We start from the raw sequence: 6,613 nt of genomic DNA on the forward strand, positions 1-6,613 counted from the left end.
GGATTCCACTACTAGGAATCTATCCAAAGGAAAGGAAATCATTATATCATAGATACATCTGTACCCCATATTTATGGCAGCGCTATTCACAATAGCCAAGATATGAAATCAACCTAGGTGTCCAACAATAGGTGAATGAATAGGGAAAATGTGTTATAGTTGCACAATGGAATGCTGTTCAGCCATAAAAAAGAATGAAATTCTATCCTTTTGTGTAACATGAATGGAACTGGGAGACATTAAATTAAATAAGCCAGGACCAAAAAGTTAAACACCACATGTTCTCACTCATATGTGGAAGCTAAAAAAGTTGATTTCATAGAAGTAAAATGTAGAACAGAGGACATTAGAGGCTGTGAAGGGCAGGGGAAAGGGAGGGATATAGAGACATTTGTTAAAGGACACAAAATTATAGCTAGATAGGAAGAATAACTTCTAGTATTCTATATGACTGTAGAATGACTATAGTTAATAATAATATATAGGTTTAAACAGCTAGAAGGAGGATATTGAAAGTTCCTAACACAAAAATTGATAAATGGGTGATAGATACGCTAGTTACCCTGATCTGAGCACTACATTACATGTATTGAAGCATCACCATGTAACACATGAATATGTATAATTATCATTTGTCAATTAAAAAAAGAGAAAGATTCCATTTCTGGAATATGCTGTAGAGATACTCTTAGACATTGCACACAAAGAGATATGTATAAGGATGTTCATTGCAACCTTATTTGCAGTAGCAAAAAAACTGAAAACAACCTAAATATCCATCCATAGGGTAATCAATGGAAAAAATAACATAATGAGAAATAAAAAAAGCTATAGAATAATTAAAAGGAATGTTAAGAAAATTAACATCTTTTGAAAGCCTACTATATGACAGAAACTATTCTATTCTCTTTACATTTATTAGCTTATTTAATCATCACAGTCAATTAGCAACATGCTGCACAGATAAGGGGCACCGGCAATGAAGAGATGAATTTCCCAGGGCTACACAGCTAGTACACAGGGATCTAGGATTAAAACCAGGCAATATGAACCTTAGGACCAAGCTTCAGCCATTATGCTGTGCTACCTTCCCAGAGTTTATATCTTATGATATCTCTTATGCAATCAAAGATATACACACAAAGCATGCTATATATTATTTAAAGCTAAATATAAATAAATATGTTTTACATGTGTAAAGCATGACAGTATATATAGTAAATTTATTTTAGTGGTTGCTGAGGATGGGGAAATTGTATTTAGGATAATGGAGTAAATGGGACTTTGAATGCATTTGTCAGTTTGTCATTTTGCTCTATAAAAAAAAGAACTAGAACCTTTATAACAAATGATTATCAGTTATGCATGGTGTTTGCTTAATTTTTCATCAAATTTGTTATAGTTTTAAAATTTCTTACAGTAAAAAGTTATAATTAGCTTTCATTGAATAGGTTGCAGAACAAATGTGTAAAATATGATGAATATGATCTTGATTTTGTAAAACATACATATAAAGGACAAAGAATATACAATGATATGTTAGTAGTGGGTTACTTTTGGGTGGTGGGACTATAGGTAGGCCTTTTTTTCCCTTTTATACTTTGAATAATAGTAATTACAATAACACAACAGTAAAAATAACAAAAAATTGATTAAGTTCTATTTCCCTGGAACCTAGACTTGGTAGATCTGGACAGTCTAAATTTAGAGAGCATAATCTTAAATTCTTCCTTTCACCATCTTCTCATTGAAGCGTCTCTGAATCTTTTTTATCTTCTTCATTTCTACCACCTTTTTCCTAGTTCAGATTTAATAATGTCTCTTCTGAAGAGTAACAATAGCCCTGTCACTAGTTTCCCTATTTCTATCTAATTCTTTCTAATACAACCTGCACAGGGTTGCTAAGTTGTCTTTCTGAAGAGTCAGGCTCTTCATGAAACTTCACTTCCAATAATCTTCAGGATAAAATTCAAATTTACCAGAAAGCACACGAGCACCTTCTTGGCCTCAGTTTTGCTTTAATTTTGTGCCTCATATCTCCTGCAACGTCTTCACCTTGACTTCTTTCTCCAGCCATAGCAAATACCCCTGGAGTACATACGATAGGAACAAGCTTGTGCTTCTTCTATAATACACTTACCTCTGTCCCTGGTTCCCACCCTAACCCACTCTCTGCCTATTCTGCCTGGCTGAAGCCTCTGTTCATCTTTTACAGGTTAGTTGTTTTATAAAAAACATTGACTGAGCTACGCACACTTAGCTAAGATAGTGGCAGCCTTCTGTTTTCCCACAATTCATATTCATAGTATTATACGTATCCCTCTGGGATTAATCATGATTTTTTTCTGCCTGTTTCAGAAAAAATCTGAACCACATTTTAGGTAGCTATAAGGCAGGAATCCTGTTTACTTTACTTTAGTACTTTAGTGCTTAATCCTAGGAAGTACCTAACATTTTTTTTTCAATGAATTAATATGGTTTGGCAGCTAGCTACAGTTTTAGACTGGATTTTAAAGGGGGCATCCTCCTGACACGTTGGTGAAGGACAACTGGGTAGACTTGCAGGGAGGATCTTCCTGCAGCGAGGAGGCTGAGTTTGCATGACTCAGCGGCAGATCACTTCTGCTTTAGATCCTTCTCACTTCTGCGCCACATGAGAGAAGTGACCTGCATTGAGAATCACTTTACAATTCCAGAATTAAATTCAAATGTGTAAGAAGGGAACTTGCCTCAGTACAGGCAAACAACAATGTTCAGAAATTCTAGATAATAAAATAAAGAACTAGAGAGGCAGGAACTTCTGACAACAACAGTTCAGAAAGTAGGGCAGTTTAGACGAAGTTCCTTGGAGGAAAAAGGCATTCAGTGATTGGAATTTTCGATCTTTTCCACACAGCTCCTTATATGAAAATGATACTTTTGAATCTTTTTAACCATGGGAAGGATGTTGGTGGAATATTCTCTTGCCTGGAGTTATTCTGCTATATGTACACTGGTTGTATCCAAGAATGATGCTTAGTACTTCTGAATACAGTAAGCCATACTGTGATACCAGCAAAAGACATAAATCTAAGTCCAATCACTGAGGTGGGTATTACTGTCAGGTTCAGCTGTACTTTGAGTTGTGTATTCTAAATATATAATATCATGTACTCATCAAGCTGGATATAGTGTATGTTCATGATCTAAAATGACTTCAGATTTTTAAGAAACACCAAGCAAAACTCTTCTCCATGGGTCTTCCTCTCTGGAGGAATTAGCCTTAGAGCTGATGCTATGTCCTTGTCAAACTTTAGAACCAGCTGCACTGGATGGTGCCCTTTTTTCCTACCAGGGGCCCAGACTGCCACACAAGGCAGATAAAGATTCCCTGATGACCATTCATCCTTCAGTCACCACTGTGGACACCAAGCCTAAAGGTGATGAAGCAAGAATCTCCAGCAAATACCCAGAAGCTGAATACACTTTAAATTTCAGTCTCAAGTTCATTCTTGCATTCATTCAAGCATTCCTTCCTCTAAGAAACTTTTTTTAAAAACTAATTTTCTTGGCCAAGTCTCAGACTGGGCTCTCAAGTTGTAATCAATGCCAATCTCTGCTACAGAGTTTGTTTCTCTCAATTTCTAATTACTTTAAAAAGCAGTTCCCTCTTTGCTTCAAATTAATGTTTAATAAAGAGATGCCAAGCAGATCTTACTAATCTTCTTATTTTTAAGCGAAAAATGATTATCAAGTGATGGTGTATGATAAAATAATAACAGAAATAAAACTAATAATTAACATATTCAGCAGTTGCTATGAGCCAGACATAGGTTTCAGTATTTTAAATACTCAAGTAATTTTACTACAACTCTAGAGGTAGGTGTTATTACCATTCTTGTTTTTTAGATGAGGAAACTGAGGAACAGAGTAATTAAGTATAGCTTCTTTTAAATTCACAGAAAAACCTATGACAATAGTTAACTAGGGCAGGTACTATAATTAATAGTAGTTAAAGAAACAAAGCCAGAGTCCTTAAGTGACTCTTATAAATAAAAAAAGATATAGAAGAATTTGGAATAAGGTATTCATGGTCATCTCTGGATTATAAGAATATGGTCATTTAATCTTCTTTTTGTGTTACCTGAATCTAACTTTCTACCATGCATACATAATGCTTGTGCTTTAATACATTTTGTAGCGTGATAACAGAATACCTGATAATGGGTAATTTATAATGAACAGAAACTTATTAGCTCACAGTTCCTGATATTTGGGAAGTCCAATATCAAGATGCCAACATCTGGTGAGGGCCCTCTTGCTGTGTGATCACAAGGCAGAAGGTGAGAGGGCAAAAGGAGGCTGAGCTCTCCTTTTTATTATGACACCAGTCCCAAACATGAGGGTAGAGGCCTCATGGCCTAATGACCCCTTAAAGGTCTTACTTAATGTGGTTATAATGGCAATTAAATTTCAATATAAGTATTGGAGGGTACAGATGTTCAAACCATAGCAGTTTATCAAGTAATAAGTTTATTTTTAATAATAAAAACCTACTGGAGACTAACATGTATAAAACCATCAAATCAGATCATAGAAGAGTTGTTTGAGCAGAGAAGAGAGGATAAACCTCACTGTTTGGGGGTCAGTTAAGGATTTTAGAGAAAATTACCTGGCGTTGGTCTGGGAAGAATGAAGAATTTACATTGCACAGAAACAGTGGGACGGACATACTTAGCTGAAGGAATGGGGTAGACAGAGTTAGGAAAAACTAGGACATGAATTGAATGATGGTGGGAAGTAGGGTATCAAGGGAATCGTTGGGGAGATGAGACTGACACTGTCATTTGGATTGAGAAGCACAGGCTTTAGAGGCAGAAGTTCTGTGTTCAAACCCAGCGCTGCCAGTTTGTTACCTGCATGAACTTGAGGAAGTCACTTGGGCCTTTCAACTCTGATTTCCTCTAGTTAAATGTGACTTGTGGAGATTCCTGCCATGCTTAAAGGGTTATTGCGAGGCTCAAAGGAAATGTAATATTATAAAGGTTATATAGATATATATTATGTAAATGAAGGCACTGTTGTTATCTACAATACCTTTTGGAAAATGTCCTTCTCTGTTGACACATTATATTTTCTTGATATTTTAATGAAAAGTTTATGGTTATCAACTTTTTAAAAATCCTTTTCTCCATTGACATATTAGTTAAGTGTAAAGTACAATACAAAGAGTATACAGGAATACCTATTTTATGATTTACTAATTATCAATTAAATCGGTGGGTGGAAGCCACTGCAAGTGACAAGTCTTATTTCTCAGGGGAGGTTGCAGTGATCAATAAAATCACTCTGTGAGGACTCAGGGTGGCAATGTGTAGATAGGAGGGCCAATCCAGGAAAGGCAGAGTCTCAGGGCCTAGAGGTGGCTGTCAAGGTACTGCAGTCTGTGCTATAGGATCAGAAGCTGATTGTGAAAGAGTTGAGATGGGAGGAAGAGTGTGTCAGGAACTGGTAATGGCAGTGGGCCCAGGTCAGATAGCATGGAAGGAGTCTAACCCTGAGGCTGGAGCCTATGATGGGATGGTAAACACAAGTAGTAGCCTAGACTTAGATTAAACAGGCTCTTAAAGAGTGCTAGCATAAAGATTCATGCAACATTCCAGGGGAAATAGCCTAGAGTTGGGGTCTTTGATTTGGTATGCAAGGCCTAGGTGCTGTCACAGAAGCAAGACCTGGAAGAATGTGGCCATAAAGTTGGAGCCGATCAGCAGCCTCATTACCTGTGTGCTCTCCTCCTACCCTAGAGTTCTTTATTATTACCAGTAATGGAAATGAGCTGGTCCTGCAGAGGTGCTAAGTGGCATTTGCTAGGCAGATTGGTGGGCCTCTAAACCTTGGATTAAGAAGTTACGATGTTGACTTTGCCCAGTAGTTTAGGGACTGAGTGGGAGTGTGACTGGAAGTTTAGCTGTTGGGGACAGGCTTTCTCATGAAGAAGTAAATAGGATTAGGTTAGGTTGTATATGAACAAGGTGATAAGCATTCACTGGTGCCCAATTCATGTTTAAGCTCTGACTCTCAGCTGCTTTCTGATCACTTAATTCTTTATCACTGTGGGTCTTGCCCCTATACATTATGGTAAGCCTGACGGACCACAAACTGCAGTTTGCACCCTTTTATCCCTTCCACCACTCAGAACAGCTTGTTCTTCATTGTTCAAAACATGCTGCTTTGGGTGTGATGGCATTTTCACCTCTGTTTCTATGCCGTGCCAGTACAAAGTAAATATGTGTTTTTCCTTTGGAGATGATAAAGGTTGGTTAATTGGAATCTTTGCATGCCTCTGTCAGTCTCCCTGATCTGTAACCTACTGTATACAGTTATATAAAACTTTCTTCTTTCCAAAGAAGAGTCTACTCACTGCCCTAATTTCCTCACCTCCATCTACTTTTTATTCCACAGCCTCTGGTTTCCATTTTTTGAAATTCATCTTATAAGGTCACCAGTGACCAAGTAAACATCAAACTAAAGTGGTCTTTTTGGGATTTACTTACTTTGTAACTTTATTTCAGATGAACTGTCAATCATACCAGACTACCTTTTTTTTGGCTTGTGAGACCCCTTATGTTCCATG

The 6,613-nt window shown here is 37.1% G+C and overlaps 1 long non-coding RNA gene across 1 annotated transcript; it reads left to right on the forward strand.

Annotated features, from left to right (window-relative positions):
* The first annotated feature begins 247 nt into the window (after positions 1 to 247).
* Positions 248 to 5,468, forward strand: LOC116529448. Its single transcript, XR_004259511.1, has 3 exons — positions 248 to 355; positions 3,857 to 3,864; positions 5,457 to 5,468. It is a non-coding gene; the product is annotated as an uncharacterized LOC116529448 (long non-coding RNA).
* The last annotated feature ends 1,145 nt before the right edge of the window (positions 5,469 to 6,613 follow it).

The sequence above is a fragment of the Sapajus apella genome, unplaced genomic scaffold, assembly GCF_009761245.1.
Source record: "Sapajus apella isolate SASKATOON/1434 unplaced genomic scaffold, GSC_monkey_1.0 scaffold3, whole genome shotgun sequence".
NCBI classification, from domain to species: domain Eukaryota; kingdom Metazoa; phylum Chordata; class Mammalia; order Primates; family Cebidae; genus Sapajus; species Sapajus apella.